The sequence below is a fragment of the Sus scrofa genome, chromosome 5 (genome assembly GCF_054392235.1).
Source record: "Sus scrofa isolate SSC_HxYL_T2T_F1_AM1 chromosome 5, Sscrofa_HxYL_maternal_Yorkshire_Landrace_v2.0, whole genome shotgun sequence".
Classification (NCBI taxonomy): domain Eukaryota; kingdom Metazoa; phylum Chordata; class Mammalia; order Artiodactyla; family Suidae; genus Sus; species Sus scrofa.
The window spans coordinates 86508953-86526150 of record NC_139387.1 but is presented as its reverse complement, the minus strand read 5'-3'; the positions used below and the strand labels follow the sequence as shown (position 1 = coordinate 86526150).

Genomic DNA, 17198 nt, shown 5'->3' with positions numbered 1-17198 from the left:
TAATGCCATTTGCAGCAACATGGATGGAACTAGAGACTCTCATACTAAGTGAAATAAGTCATAAAGAGAAAGACAAATACCGTATGATATCACTTATATGTGGAATCTAATATATGACACAAATGAACCTTTCCACAGAAAAGAAAATCATGGACTTGGAGAAGAGACTTGTGGTTGCCAAGGGCAGGGAGTGGGGGAAGGAGTGGGATGGATTGGGAATTTGGGGTTAATAGCTGCAGACTATTGCCTTTGGAATGGATAAGCAATGAGATCCTGCTGTATAGCACTGGGAACTATGTCTAATCACTTATGATAGTGCATGATAATATGAGAAAAAAGAATCTGTACATGTATGTGTAACTGGATCACCATGCTGTACAGCAAAAACTGACAGAATACTACAAATCAACTATAATGAAAAAAATCATATGTAAAAAAAAGTTTTCTTATACTTACAGCCCACAGAGATAGTTATCTTGTTTTTGAACCATTATATGGTTTTATTTTATTTTATTTTTGTCTTTTTGCCATTTTCTTGGGCCGCTCTCGCGGCATATGGAGGTTCTCAGGCTAGGGGTTGAATGGGAGCTGTAGCCACTGGCCTACGCCAGAGCCACAGCAACGCGGGGATCCGAGCCGTGTCTGAGACCTACACCACAGCTCACGGCAACGCCAGATCGTTAACCCACTGAGCAAGGCCAGGGATCGAACCCACAACCTCATGGTTCCTAGTCGGATTCGTTAACCACTGCGCCACGATGGGAACTCCTTATTTTATTTTTTTAGGGCTGCACCCACGGCATATGGAAGTTCCCAGGCTAGGGGTCATATTGGAGCTGTAGCTGCTGGCCTACGCCACAGCAACACCAGATCCGAGCCATGTCTATGACCTACACCACAGCTCATGACAATGCCGCTGGTTCCTTACTGAGTGAGGCCAGGGATCGAACCCGCATCCTCATGGATACTAGTCGGGTTTGTTATTGCTGAGCCACGAAAGGAATGCCCCAGACATAATATGCTTTTAAACTGTTCTTGAATTTTTTTTTCTATTATTGTTATGTGTGCTCACTACATATAAGGTATCTCAAAGCATGGACTTACAATGCAACATTGAGCAGAAGATCTATTAATAACTTGAAAATTTTAATGCAAGCCATAAAAATCTAACCTGTGTCCTTTTTACTAGGAAAAATAAACATGTGGTCCAAGTGTGGAATCTGGGAAGGATCTCCCGAATTCTTCTCCTTTTCTTTCCCTATTGCTTTCGTATCTCATCTCTCATTTGTTGCCTTTTCTTTTCCCTCCCATATCCCACTGCTTCCCCTTCTCTTTCCATTTCCCTGCTCCCTGCCCCCTTCTTCCTCTTTCCCTTCCCTTTCATCCTTTCACTTTTCTTCTCTGATTCCTCCCCTCCAGCATTTATGTCAAGTTTTCTCCTGGTCTGTCACCCTTCCAGTGTTGTCTCAGTCCTTTAATGCCTGGTAACAGGAAGGAGCAGATGTGCCTCATGTTTATACGAATTAGGGATGCACCCAAGCAAGGGCTGTCCCTTAATGATGTGATGTACAACGTGGAGGATACAGCCAATATTTTATAATCACCATACATGGAGTATAACCTTTAAAAATTGTGAATCACTATATTGTACACCTGTAAGCAACTATTCTTCAATAAAAGAGAATTTTTTAAAAAAGAAAGACATTGAAAATGATAAAACATGGATGAAAAAATAAAAGAAAAATAAATGTGAAGATATCCCATGGTGATGGAAAGACTGAATACAGTTAAGATGGCAACAGCATCAAATGATTTAGCATGATTCTCTGAACATTCCAAAGGGCGTATGGGAAGAAATACACAAGCTGACCCGAACATTCATATGGAGTTTAAAGGAAACCTAAGAAGCCAAAACAAGCTTAGAAAAGAAAATCCAAATTTGGAGGCTCACACTTCTCATTTTCAAGTGTTAGTACAAAGCAGAATAAAACACGATGACACTGGCATAAAGATTTACATATAGATGTATGAAAATGAATGGCGATCTCTGAAAAAAACCCTACCCATCTATGAAAAACCGATCTCTTTTTTCCTTTTTTTTTTTTTTTTTTTTTTGTCTTCTTGCGGCCACACCCATGGCATACAGAAGTTCCCAGGCTCCAGATCCAGGCTGCATCGGAGACCTACACCACAGCTCACAGCAACGCCAGATCCTTAACCCACTGAGCGAGGCCGGGGGTTGAACCCACGTCCTCATGGATACTAATAGGGTTCGTTTCTGCTGAGCCATGATGGAAACTCCCTGATGAATCTATCTTAAATAATCATCAACAATATTAAACTGGGGGAAAATGGAGTTTTCAACAAATGGTACCTAGGCAATCCACAAGAGGTGAATGAAATTGGGCCCTTAGTCATACTGATGCTGGAAAGATGCTACCGGAATCCAGGTTCTTGTTCATGCAGTCGAAGAATGAACTTCATGAACACACAGGCAGCAAGCAAAGTCTTTATTACAGGAAAGCAAAGAGCACCCAGGGGTGCTGGGAGGGGGGAGAAGGGCCCCCACTCTCTATTGTCTTACAGGGGTTTTATCCCTTAAAGATGGGGGGATACCCACATGGGGTCCAGAAAGATGTGTTTTCTCCCATTGGCTTTGCCCAGTTACCTACATCAGTCCTTGTCCAATAGGAGTTTTAGAGTGGAAATGTCCCATAAGTTTTATGATTTCTTTGCCCTTCTCTTCCCTTAGACTGAGGCACCAGTCCTCTCATTCCTTTTTTATCAAGTGAGGAGTGGGTTAGAGATTAAGGTCCATGTTGGCACAGGTACACTTTCTATAGTAAACAAGGCCTGTGGGGATGTTACTCCCTGGAGCCCTTAAGCCACAAATGTTAATCAAAGAATGCATCGAAGCCCATGCTCCTATACTGACTACCTGAGTTAGTATTCTGCCTCAATACTATGTACAAAAAGTAACTCAAAATATATAAAAGGCTTAAATGTAAGAAGTAACATTACAGTCAACACCCTGTATCCACAGATTCCCACCTCTGTGGATTCAACCAACTCCAGATTGAAAATATTAGAAAAAAGAAATTACAAAAAGTTTCAAAAGGCATAAGTTGAATTTGGCAAGTGTCAGCAAATATTTATATAGTACTTACATTGTATTTCAAACATTTACATAGCATTTATATTATATTAGTTACTGTAAGTACTCTGGAGATGATTTGAAGTATACAGAAGATGTATGCAAATACATACCATTTCATATAAGAGATTTGAGCATATGCAGATTTGCTATGCTCGGGGTGCCCCTGATCCAATTCTCCATAGATACTGAGGGACGACTGTATAAACTGTCCAGTAAAACACGGGGATCAGTCTTTATAACCTTGGATTTAGCAATGGTTTCTTAGATCTGAGAGCAAAGCACAAGCACAAAAGAAAAAAAATGGATTTCCTCAAAATTAAAAACTTTTCCTCAAAATTAAAAACTTTTTTTCCCCTCAAAATTAAAAAAACTGCAAAAAATGCAATTCAAGAAAGTGAAAACAGGAGTTCCCATTGTGGTTCAGCGGTATGAACCCAATTAGTATCCATGAAGATGTGGGTTCGATCCCTGGCCTTGCTCAGTGGGTTAAGGATCTGGTGTTGCCGTGAGCAGTAGTGTAGGTCGCAGATGTGGCTTGGATCTGGTGTTGCTGTGGCTGTGGTGTAGGCTAGCGACTACAGCTCAGATTCAACCCCGAGCCTGGGAAATTCCATATGCCACAGGTATGGCCCTAAAAAGACAAAACAACAACAACAACAACAAAACAGTGAAAGCACAGCCCACAGAATGGAAGAAAATATTTGCACATTATATATCTGATGAATTATTATTCAATGTATTTCAAAAACTTTTATAGTTCCTCAACATAAGGACAAACAACCGGATTTTAAAAATGGATAAAAATGGATAAATGACTTCAACAGACCCTTCCTATACAAGACACAAATGGTCAACAAGCAGATGAAAAGATGTCAACCATCATTAATCATTATGGAAATGCAAATTAAAACCAAAATGGAATAACTCCTTCACATATTCCAAAATAGTTAAGGAAAACTTAAATAACAAGTGTTGGCAACAACGCAGAGAAATCGGAACCTTTAAACATGACTCGTGGAAATGGAAAAGGGTGCAACCTCTGTTTACAATATGAAAACACAATTATATTCAACAACTCCACTCCTAGAAATATACCCCGAAGAACTGAAAACAGGTGTACACATACATTAAGAGCTGCCCTGTTCACAATAGCTAAAAGGTAGAAGCAATGCAAATGTTCATCAGAGGGTAAACAGACAGACAAAATGAGGGAGATGCATAAACCACCATGTTATTCTGCCATAAAAGGAATAAAGTAAAATGGTGCATCCTCTGTGTAAAACAGTATGGCACTTCCTCAAAAACTTAAACATAGAATTAATGTATGATCCATCTAATGCACACCAGGGTATACAGCCAAAAGACTGAAAGCAGGGGTTGGGACAGATATGGATACACCCATATTCATAGCAGCATTAACCACAATAGCAAAAGGTAGAGGCAACGCAAATGTCCATCAATGAAGGAATAGATAAACTAATGTGGTAAATATACAAAAGAGTGTAATTTTAAAAGCTAAAGAAATACTGACCTCCTTACAATATACATGAGCCTTGAAGTCATTATGGTAAGTGAAATAACCCTGTCACAAAAGGACAAAAATGGTTTGATTTTTCTTATATAAGGTATCCAGGAAAGTCAAATTCAAACACAAAGTAAAATGTGGGTGCAAGGGGCTGAGGGGAATTAGTTTCATGGCTACAGAGTTTCACTGATGAAAATGGAGACGTTCTAAACACGGATGGTGAGGATATTTGTACAACAATGTGAACGTGCTTAATGGCATAGAACTGTATAGTTAAAATGGTCTGAATGGTAAATATCATGGATAAACACAATGAAAAATGAAGTATTGATACATGTTACATCATGATGAACACTGAATATATCCTAAGTGAAAGAAGCCATACAGAAAAGGTCATCCTGATCATTGTCATCCTGTGTGCTTTAAATCCGTCAAGGTAGGAGTTCCCTGGTGGCTCAGTGGGTTTAGGATCTGGTGTTGCCATGGCTGTGGCAGGTGTTTGATCCCCAGTCTGGAAACTTTTGCATGCAGTTGCAAAACTGAAAGTAAGTATCACTAATGGTTCTAGAAAAAGAAAACTGGATTGGAATGGAAAAAGATATTTCCCTAGAGTTGGGGCAGATAGTGAAAGTTGAAGTGAGTCTGAGGATTGAATCATAATGTGGAAACCACAATAATTTCCTCATATGGAGGTTATGTGCTGGTTCCCTGGGAAAGTGTCCCTATTTTGGGTAAAACACACTGGGGTAGACTGTGTGAAGTGGCAAATGTGGCAAAGGAATGATGGCTGGGGAATCTGAGTATAGAGTTGAACGGTACTTTGTAGTGCTACAGCAAGTTTTCTCTATGTTTGAAATTACTTTCCAAAAGACCATACCAACACCATTCCAGAAAAGCAGAGAAAACATCACACCTCCCTATAGAAGCCAAGCCTTACACAGATCCAGATCATACAAAATTATGAACCTAATCACCCTCCTAGGAATCCACCTGCAGCTTACAGGCACTGTGGGAAGGTTTCATTAGGAGCCACTATGTCTTCAGTGTTGTGGATGACCTGGACATGATAGAAACACTGGGATTTTTGAATTCCAATTTTCTACATTAGTCCACCAAAAACTATTAGAACTAGCAAATGAATTCAGCAAAGTTACCAAATCAATACACAAAAATCAATTGCATTTCTAAACACAAATAATGAACCATCAGAAAAAGAAAACAATCCAATTTACAACTGCATCAAAAAGAACAAAATACCTAGAAATAAATTTAACCAAGAACTTGGATCTTCACACTGAAAACTTTAAGACATTGATGAAGAAATTTAAGAAGATACTAAGAAATCCATGAGGTTGAGGGTTCGGTCCCTGGCCTTGTTCAGTGGGTTGAGGATCTGGCATTGCTGTGGCTGTGGTGTAGGCTGGCGGCTACAGCTCAGATTAGATCCCTAACCTAGGAACCTCCATATGCCGCCTGTGTGACCCTAGAAAAGGCAAAAAAAAAAAAAAAAGATACTAAGAAATGGAAAGCTACCCCACACTCACAAAATGGAATTCATATTGTTACAATGTGCATTCTACCAAAAGCAGTGTGCACAGCGAATGCAATGCCTACCAAATTCCAATGGTATTTTTCACAGAAATAGAACGAATCATCCCAGCATTTGTGGGGGACCACAAAGGACCCCAAATAGCCAAAGCCATCCTCAGAAAGGAGAACAGCCTGGAAGCATTTCACTCTCAGACCTCAAACTACATTGTGAAGCGACAATGACCAAAACGGTGTAGATTCATCACAAAAACAGGCACGAGGACCACAGGAACAGAACAGAGCACCCAGAATTAAAGCCACATGGATGCGCTCAGGTAATTTAGGAAAAGGGGGCCAAGAACACACCAAGGGGAAAGGACATCCTCCACAACACACAGTGCTGGGAACACTGGACACCACACCCCAAAGAAGGACACCTCACACCTGTCTACACCGCACACAAAACTGAGAACCCAGTTGTCCACATCAGGCCCTTCCTGGGTCATGGGAGAAGGACAATACACAGGAAGCTTCCCCTCACTTTTTCCTCACCCTTTCCTCAGGGTAGTGCCTCCACAGGTGGATCTCCAGGAACCTCAGGTCCCCTCAGCACGGACGCAGCCCCAGCTTGTCCTGAAGCCCAAACCGCCTTGAGTCCTAAAGGGACTGAACTGCTGCCTGGACGCTGACTCCCCGCGTCTCAAAGTGAAAGCTCTGGCGCTGCGGGAGACAGTACTCCTTTCAGCTGCGCAGAGCCGGGTCGCCTAGAAGGCACATGCGCTGTGGGTTTAGAGAAGTGGGCTCAGCGCACCCTTGTGGTCAGTGTGGGACATGCAGGCCACGCCTGCCTCCCAGTTCACTGGAGACAGTGCTCCCTGAACCTACGCTGGTACTTCAAAGTGAAGTGGAGCCCAAATATCCCATAACTTTTCCAAAAACAGTGAAGGAACAATTAATTACATCTTGTATGGAATGAAATGAATGTGCCTACACGCCAAATTTACAACTTAGACCAAATCATTCAAAATTATTCCTAGACAAATTTGAAATGCAAAACTATTCAGAGTTACTGAAGATGGAGTTCTCTTGTGGCGCAGGGGTTTAAGGATCTAGCGTTGTCACTCCAGAGCCTAGGGTAGCTGCTGTGGCTCAGGTTCAATCCCTGGTCTGGGAAATTCCACATGCCATAGGCATGCCCCCCTAAAAAAATGTGGAAGAAAACGTAGAAGACAATCAACATGAGCTTATGTTTGGTCACGTAGATCATGTGTTTTGAGTTTTGTTTTGCTTTTTAGGGCCACACCTGTGGCATATGGAGGTTTCCAGGCTAGGGGCTGAATCAAAACTACAGCTGCTGGCATACAACATAGCTGCAGAAACACAGGATCCCAGCCGTGTCTGCAACCTACATAACAGCTCATGGCAATGCCAGATCCTTAACCCACTGAGGGAGGCCAGGGATTGAACATGCAACCTCATGATTCCTAGTCGTTTCTGCTGTGCCACAAGGGGAACTCCAAGGCAGCTTTTCAACAATAGCCAAGATATGGAAGTCATTAAAGTGTCCTTCAATAGGTGAATAAAGAAGATCACACACACACACACATACACACAGAGGAATATGACTCAACCATAAAAGAGAATGAAATCTTGCAATGACATGAATGGACTGACAAGGTATTATATAAGTGAGATACGTCTGACAGAGAAAGCGAAATACCTTATGATGTCAGTTACATGCCAAATCTCCAGGACAAAAAAATGAACAAATGCAGCAGAACAGAATGGACTCATATCCCAAGAATACGTTGGTGGTTGCAGAGGGGAGGAGGTGGGGGATGAGTGCAATAGGTGAGAAAGAAGAGGAGGTACAAACTTCCAGTTATAAAACAAATGTCACAGGGATGTAATGTGCAGCATAGGGAATGGCGTCCATGATACCGTAAAAGCATTGCATGGTGCTGAATGGAAACTAGACTCATGGTGATCATTTTGTGAGGTTTGAAAATATCAAATCACTATATAGCACACCAGAAAACGAACACAATATTGTGGCTCAATTATACCTCAGTCCAAAAAAAAAAAAAAAAAATAGAAAGAAAGAAAAAAGGGGAAAAACACTACGTTGGCGTTCCCGTTGTGGCTCAGTGGTTAATGAACCCGACTAGCATCGATGAGGATGCAGGTTTGATCCCTGGCCTTGCTTAGTGGATTAAGGATCTGGCATTGCTGTGGCTGTGGCGTAGGCCGGCAGCTTTAGCTCTGATTCGACCCCTAGCCTGGCAACCTCCATATGCCGTGAATTCAGCCCTAAAAAGACAAAAGACAAAACAACACCCCCCCCAAAAAAAAAACACCACTACCTTAAGAAAAGAGTGTATCAAGATAAAAAGCTGAGGTCAGATGAAACTTTGAAAGGATGAGTGTTGAAAGGACAGGTTTCCACTGAGGTTCGACTTTCAAGTGGCCCAGACAAATCGAGGACTTGAAGAGGAGCAGCCATGTGATGCTCCTGGAATGCTTATCTCTTTGTTTAAACAGGCTTTATTGTTTTTCTTTAAAAGATGTTTTGAGTTCACAGCAAAATTGGGTAGAGTACAAAGAGGTCCTACCTGCCCTCTGCCCTGCTGTTGCTGGTCCTTCCATCCCCCTACAGGTGCTCAGAGCCCTGGCTCCCTAACTATCCTATCAACAGTCTGTGTGTTGGTCACACATCAGGATCACCAGTCAAAGTTTACATGAAGGTTCACAACTGGTGTTGGTCATCCTGTGGGTTTGGACAAATGTATGTCACCATGAATATATCATACTGAGCAGTTTCACTGCCTTGAAAATCCTCTGTGTGCAGCCTATTTACCACTGCTCACCCTCAGCCCCACCACCAACCCCTGCCAACCCACTGATGCTCCCACTTTTCCATGGCTTACCTTTTCCAGAATGGCATAGACAGCTGGCACCCCAAGTTATACCACCTTTCCAGATTGGCTTCTTTCAGTGAGTAATATGCACTTCAGGTGCCCCCCTGTCTCCCCATGGCTCCATATTTCTCATTCTTTTTCAGTGCTGAAGACCATTCTGTGGCATAAATGTAGCCCAGTCTATGTGTCCATTCACCCCCGAAGGACATCTTAGTTCCTTCCAGTTATGAATAAAGCTGCTGTAAATGTCCAGGTGCAGGTTTCTGTGCCGATGTAAGTGTTCATCTCATTAGGGTCCATTGATACCAAGAATTTTAAGTGCGGGATTGTATAGCAAGAATGTGTTTCATTTTCAAAGACATAGCCCAGGTCCCCAGAGTTTCTGAGGATGGTAGCTGAGAGCATGTCAGCACAGTGAGGAATTCAGCCAAAGAAGGAGGTAGAACTCAAAGAAGCCAGCATGAAAGGTGCCTCCAAGACAAAACTGTACCTCCACCCTCTGGGAGTTGACAGCTGGTCCTGAGGATTAAATGGACACAGGTGCACAGGAGAGAAAAACACACATTTATTTTCCTTAACTGAGGCCAGTGATTGAACCCGCATCCTCATGGATACTAGTCAAGTTCCTTATCGCTGAACCACGATGGGGACTCCCATCTTTGCTGTGTGTGTGTGTGTGTGTGTGTGTCCATAGATCAAAACAATATTCTCGTTCCCTTTACATCTAAGTCTTTTAACTGCAGTTTGTCCTCTGACAGGAGGAGGGACATAATTTTTTTTCTGACATGATGGGGCAGGCAGAGAAGGATAAGATGACCTGTTCTTTCCTTATGTGTTGGGAGGATGATTCTGCTTTGCCGGATAGGATCTAATTTCTACATGAATAATCTAGCAAGACATCAGCTGAAAGAGGAAGAGGAAAGGTCAGAAGCTCATGGTGATTACTGATGACAGATGCTGGGGTTTTCTGCTCCCATGCAAGGAGCATGTGCACCTGAGAAATCAGGAGACACAGAGCCAGAAGCGAATCCCCCACCTCTTCAGGGAGAAGATGCACCCACCCCTGGAGGAGACGCAGAACCACGTGAGGATTCACCATACCTGCAGGTAGAACCTGCAGCTCAAGTAGGAAACCCAGAGCCAGATAGAAAATCACCGCTGCTGAAGGGAGAGCCTGCACCTGCTCCTGCAGGAGATCCAGGGACATATGAGGATTTATTCTCCCCGCAGGGAGAAACTGGACTTGCTACTGCAGGAGACCCCAAGTCAGGTCAGGATTCACAAGTCCTGAAGGGCGAATGTGCACCTGCTTCTGCAGGAGAACCAGATCCAGATGGGGATTTATCCCCCCTGCAGGGAGGAGGTGCTAGTTCTGCTAGAGACGTAGATCATTATGGGGATTCACCACTCTGGCAGAGAGAACCTGCTCACACTATTGCAGAAGACCCAGAACCAGGTCAGTATGCTCCGCTTTTGGAGGGTGAACATGCACCTGCCCCTCAGGAGACTCAGAGCCAGATGAGGATTCACCACTTCAGCCAGGAGAAATTGCACCTGCTCCAGTAGGGGACCCAGAGTCTATTCAGGAATCAACACTTCTGCGCCTGTACTGGCAGGAGACCCACAGCTATTTTAGGAATAACCACCCCCAGGGGCAGAGCTGGCTCTGCAACCACCACTACCGTCAGCTCCTGATCTACACCATCAGCCTGTTCCCCGATCCCAACCTTACTTCTTTTCCTCTGTCATTGCTTTAAAATTTTTTTTAAATTATAGATGATTGACAATGTTGTGCCAATTTTTTGCTGTATAGCAAAGCAGCTCATACACATATATACATTTTTTTTAATATTATTTTCCATCAGGGTTTATCCCAGGAGATTGGATAGGGTTCCCTGGGCTAAAGAGCAGGACCCCATTGCTTATCCATTCTAAATATAATAGTTTGCATCTATCAGCCCCAAACTCCCAGTCCATCCCAATCCCTTCCCCTCCCCTGTGGCAACTACATATCTGTTCTTCTTGTCTGTAAGTCTGTTTCTGTGTTGTAAATAGATTCATTTGTATCACTGTTTATGTTTGGGTTTTTCTTTCATATTATTTATGAAACCATATGTTTTAGGTTTGTAATAATGAAATTTAAGCTTTTTCAATGTAGTCTTTTGCAATTCGGTTCAGACAAGTTTCTCCAAGAGGTTGCGTCTGTTTTGAATCAGCATCCAGTAGAGGTGAGGAGGAAGTGCAAGACCTGCACGTTGAAAAGTGTAATAACTTACTGGAAGAAATTAAGAAAGACCTGAATTTGTAGAACACATTCTCATATCCATGGATCAGAAGGCTTAATTCTATTATGATGGCAATACTCCATGAATAGATCTAGAGATTTCAAGGATGCTTATTAAAATTCCAGGTGGTGTTTTGCAGAAATTGACAATCTAAAATTCATGTGGAAAATGCAAGGGACTCAGTAAAGATAAAGGAATCTTGAAAAAAGAACAACATTGGATGTATGGAGATGCATGTAGAACCCTACAGATGATATAAAGACAATTTAAGCTGAAGATACTGGAGATTCAAGAGATGCAGAAAAAAAAAAAAAAGCGCCTTCATGGAGCTTCCTTTATCTGAATAAAAGCAGCAACTTCTGAGAAATGATCAACACCATACATTTCCTCTATAGGTGGCTTCTATCCCCAGGAGAGAGACCAAAAGTAAACCTTCCATAAATCTTTTCTGCATGGTGTTTTATGGCCCTGAAGAAGATGCAAATATCTCTCATCCCTGTACAAACACTATCACAAATTTTCTTATACCGTGTTATTTTTCAAAGAACCTGTTTGTCTTTCCTGAAGAAATCTATCTGTTCTTTCCGTGGCACATGGAGTTCTGGGGCCAGGAATCAGATCTGAGCCACAGTTTCGACCTACACCACAGCTGCAGCAACAATGGATCCTTTAACACACTGTGCTGGGCCAGGGATTGAACCCGTGTCCTGGCATTGCAGAGACGTTGTTGATGCCATTGCACCACAGTGGGAACACCGTCCCTATGTTTATAAGCCTTTGCCTTTCACCATTTAACATGTTAGTTACTTTTTTGGTTGGCTCCTGTGTGCATAGAATTAGACCTTTCCTCTTGTTCATCGATTTTTTATGTCTTTGGCTGTCTTTGGGAGTGACCCTGGATCATGGGGGGCTGCTCTTTCTTCACCTTCTTTAGTGACATCTTTTTGTCAATGGTTAAGTTATAAAAAGGCGTATTGGTTTTTTTTTTTTTTTTTTAATTTTCCCACTGTACAGCAAGGGGGTCAGGTTATCCTTAAGGCGTATTGGTTTTGAGTCACATTTGGAATAGGTATAACTTTGGAGACCCCTGGAAGGGAAAAAAAAAAAAAAGGATTTAACACTGCCAGGAGAATTTACTGGTTGTTCTCAGCAAATACCTGATAAGATGATATTTGCAAGGCTTTCTTTGAAAGGTTCTCACCTTAAAACATATATCCTATTGAAACCCCTCAGAGAGTCGAATTAAAAGAAAGACAAAGGAGTATCATTCCTAGTCTAAAAAGAACAAAAGAACAGAAATCATACTTAGAGCAAAAATTAAAAAGAATTTATACCCTCAGTCCTCCCATGTGCATGCAATCTTCCAGATGGCCCCCTGGAGAAAATTCTCACCTAGACTGCAAATGGGTCAGATTCTTTGCCAGGACCTTCTGTGAATTTTCAGAACTTGGCCCAACTGAAGGCTGATACTCAGGGTCTGCGAGGAGCTGTGAGGCCTTCTCTGTTAAGGCTGGGCTAACATGGAACTATGCAGTCTGAGGGAGAGAAAGCATGGTGACCCTTTGCGGAAAGATCTATGAAAACAGCGCAAAGGCATACTGCTCTAAATATTTCAATTTACATCTTAGTTGGAAATATTCTCTTTGAAATAAGGAAGCTAACTCAAGATAATGGTGTTGAAAGGGCAGGTGAGCCTCTTGAAGTTATTAAGCAGGATAATTAAAAACAACCAACAACCATCCTTGCTTTACTAATCTCACCTATATGGAAACAGAAATGCAGCTTTAGGAGTAATTCAAAGCCCACCACTATCTAGATCTTCTTACCACTATCTAGATCTTTACTTTCTTCTCATATCAGCACATTGGAAAAAGAACTGTCCTCCACTCAAGAAAGAAGAAGAACTTAAATACACCTCTGATAATAGGAAACACACTCCAGACTTCCTCCTTTAAAATGCTTGCATCCTTTCTCAGGCCCTTCCACCAGCAAGAGCTGTGTTCTCCTGGTCCTGAGAACCAAGTCTTTAAATATGAACATCCAAGAAAATAACTCTAACTTGAGGGTGCAGTGCTTTTTATTTCCTCATCTTTTTTTTTTTTTTTTTTTTTTGCTTTTTCAGGGCCCTGCCTGCGGCATATGGAAGTTCCCAGGCTAGGGTCAAATCGGAGCTACAGCTGCAGGTCTATGACACCAGATCCAAGCCACATCTGACCTACACCACAACTGCGATCCTTAACCCACTGAGTGAGGCCAAGTATCAAGCCCATGTCCTCATGGTTACTAGTCATATTTGTTACCACTGAGCCACAGTGGGAACTCCTATTTCATCATCTTATAAGGGTAATTAACCCCCCCCATCTTCCTTTGCATTCCTGGCTATTGAAAGTAACTTAGTCCACTAAAATGACTACCTGAGAATAGAAAAGATAGTGCTAATTGTAGACAAACTGAATATTTTATCCAGTCAGATTGGCTTAAAAAAACACCAAGAGGGGGAGTTCCAGTTGTGGCTCAGTGGAAACAAATCTGACTAGTATCCATGAGCATGCAGGCTTGATCCCTGGCCTTGCTCAGTGGGTTAAGGATCCGGCGTTGCTGTGAGCTGTGGTGTAGGTCAGAGATGTCGCTTGGGTCTGGCATTGCTGTGGCTGTGCTGTAGGCCATTGGGTACAGCTCTGATAAGACCCCTAGCCTGGGAACCTCCAGATGCAACGGGTGCGGCCCTAAAAAAAAAAAAAAAAAAAAAAAAGAAAACCACCAAGAAGGGAGTTCCCTGCTGACAGAGCAGGTTAAGGATCTGGTGTTGTCACTGCTGTGGCTCGGGTTCTATATCTGGCCTGGGAACTTATGCATGCTGTGGGCATGGCCAACACAACAGCAACAAAAATAACAACGTCACCAAGAAGGCTATAAGGTATTTCCAAAATTCTTTTGTTCAGAACTTAGTCCATATCCTTCATAAGATTACATATCAGGGCAAATCTAAACCTTGAAAGTCTACTCCATAAATATTAGCAAAATCATTTAGCTCTCATTAAGCAAGTAATCTTTCTTGTTCCATCTGCCAGAAACACAAGTTCAGAGCCTGCTCTTTTATATAAACATATGATTTTTGTATTACTCAGTTTTACTGACTCATGGCTAAAATCTTGGAAAAAAGATATTATATCTATTTGAATTCATCTGTATGATTATGTCTTTTATCATGGGGGGAGGTCCTCAATCAAGAACCTAGGGTGGTAGGAGTTCCTGTGTGGCTCAGCAGGTTAAGGATCTGACATTGTCACTACAGTGGCTTGGGTCACTACATTGACATGGGTTCAATCCCTGGCCTGGGAACTTCCACATGCCATGGGTGTGACCCAAAAATGAAACAAAGCAAAACAAAAACAAAAAAAGAACCTAGGAGGGTAGAGTGAAAACTATTTTTCCTCCCGTACACATGCAAATACCATTCAGCAATAGGAATAAACCATCAACCCATGCCAAAAAAAAAAAAAGAATGAATCTTATATGTATATTGCTAAGTGAAAGAATTCAGTCTGAGGAGGGTTTACCCTGTATGACTCCATTTATATGACATCCTGGAACAGGTGAAACAAAGATGGCAAACAGGTTATGGGGTGGGGGGTTGAAACATTCCAGATGGTACTTTGGTGATGGATACCTGCCACCATACATCAGTCTAATCCCGTGGATTTTTACCACTCAAGTAAATCATAATATATTCAAATTTATTTTTTAGTATATGGGAGTGTCACAGGATGGTATAGAGAAAGTGACAAATAATCTAACTGATTTAGAAATGTATGAAAAAACTCTCTGCCGGTGGTAGGGCTAAAGGTATTTGATGGAACTAACTAGGAAAAGAACATAACCGGTAAGACAAAGGCAATTGTACCGCACATAAACACTGGACTCTATAAGTTCTTTCCCATGGTGGTGGCAGCTAACAATACTGAAACCACTGTATCTGTAATCTAGAATGAAGCAAGCAATGAAGTCAATGAATGAGAATGGTGGAAGCCAGGATTCTGACTGTTGGAGTGTATTGTATTTCTTACTATACCCACGTAATAATGGATAGATTGTATTTCCTCAATTTAACATGATGGAGGATAATGTGAGAGAAAGAATGTGTGTATACATGTAACTGGGTCACTTTGCTGTACAGCAGAAATTGACAGAACATTGTAAATCAACTATAAATAAAAAGTTAAAAAAATTGTGTATCAAAAAGTTTTATCAAGGGAGTTTCTGCTATGGCATGGTGCATGAAGGATCACGCATTGCTGCAGCTCTGGCTTAGGTCACAGCTTCAGCTTGGATTTGAACCCTTCCCCAGCAACATCCATATGCCGAAGGTATGGCCAGAAAAAAAAAAGTGCAGTCCAGAAAGTGAAAACACAGCCTATATAATGGAAGAAAATATTTGACACATAATATATCCAACAAGTCTTTTCCTCAGAATATACCAAGAATTTTAACAAACAATCAACAAAAAGACAACTCAATTTTTAAAATGGAAAAGGACTTGAAGAGATCCAAGAAATACAAATACTTAGCAACACATAAAAATGTGAACCAAGAAAAAAAGGGAATTATGTTAAAGGAAAACATGAGCCAATGGAAAGAGCTCTCAACAGCCAAAGCAGGAATGAATTGAATGACCAAATACAGTACTGCTGGATTACAGCCAAAAACTTCAAATAACTATACAGGTGTCCATACTGGCAAAAATAAATGATCACGTAGTGTGTTTTTTTAAATGAATGATGTCGAATATAAATATATGTAGAAGAATTCCAAATAACTGATGTAACTCCCTTTTTTGAAGAGTGGGTGCTGCAGAATGATTTCATCCTAAGGAAGACACACAGTAGGGAAAAGGGGAACGTCACAGTGGGGAAAATCTGATAATCGCTGTCTCAGCCAAGGGGGCAAAGTTATCTCATGATATAAAGCAATGAGAAAACCCTTTCCAATCACAAGAGAAACACCAAGTATGGCTCAGTGGGTTCAGGATCCAGCGTTGTCACTGCTGTGGCCTGGGTTTGATCCCTGGCTGGGGAACGTCCCATGCTGCAGGCACAGCAAAAACAAACAAACAAACAAAACCAACCAACTAACCAAACAAAGCCCTCAAAACAAAAAACCCCTAGTAAACCCCAGTGCAGGAGAGTCTACAAAGTACCTGACTAGTCCTCAACACTGTCTAAGTCACTGAAAGAAGGAGAGTCTGAGAAAATGTCAAAGTCAAAAAAGATCCTAAATTCCTACTGTGGTGAAGTGGGTTAATGATCCAGCTTGTTTCTGTGGTATTGCCAATTCCACCTCTGGGCTGGCACAGTGAATTAAAGATCCAGCATTGCTGCAGCTGTGGCTTAGGTAGCAACTGGGGCTCCAATCGGATCCCTGGCCTGGGAACTCCACATGCTGCAGGGTGGCCAAATAAAAAAATAAAATAAAATAAAAATAAAAAAGCTGGGAGGGGGAATAAATTAGGGATTTGGAATTAACAGATACACATTACTATGCATAAAATGAATGAACTATACAGCACAGGGAACCATAATTCAACATCTTGCTATAATCTATAATGGAAAGAATATGAAAAAGAGTATAGTATATATATATCATACAATTGAATCACTTTGCTGTACACTTGAAACATTGTAAATCAACCACATTTCAATAAAAAGATTACAGAAGACAATCAACGTGACCATGAGTTTGGTCACGTAGATCACGAGCTTTAACTTTTAACACATAGCACAAAA

At 41.6% G+C, this 17198-nt stretch overlaps 1 long non-coding RNA gene across 2 annotated transcripts in view; it reads right to left on the bottom strand.

Annotated features, from left to right (window-relative positions):
* The window catches only part of LOC146403513 (uncharacterized), a 59765-nt gene extending 52787 nt beyond the window's left edge, over positions 1-6978 (bottom strand). For both annotated transcript variants that reach the window (XR_014804163.1, XR_014804162.1), the window contains exon 1: positions 6765-6978. This is a non-coding gene — a long non-coding RNA (uncharacterized LOC146403513). The remainder of the gene's footprint in view (positions 1-6764) is intronic.
* Between the last annotated feature and the right edge of the window lie 10220 nt (positions 6979-17198).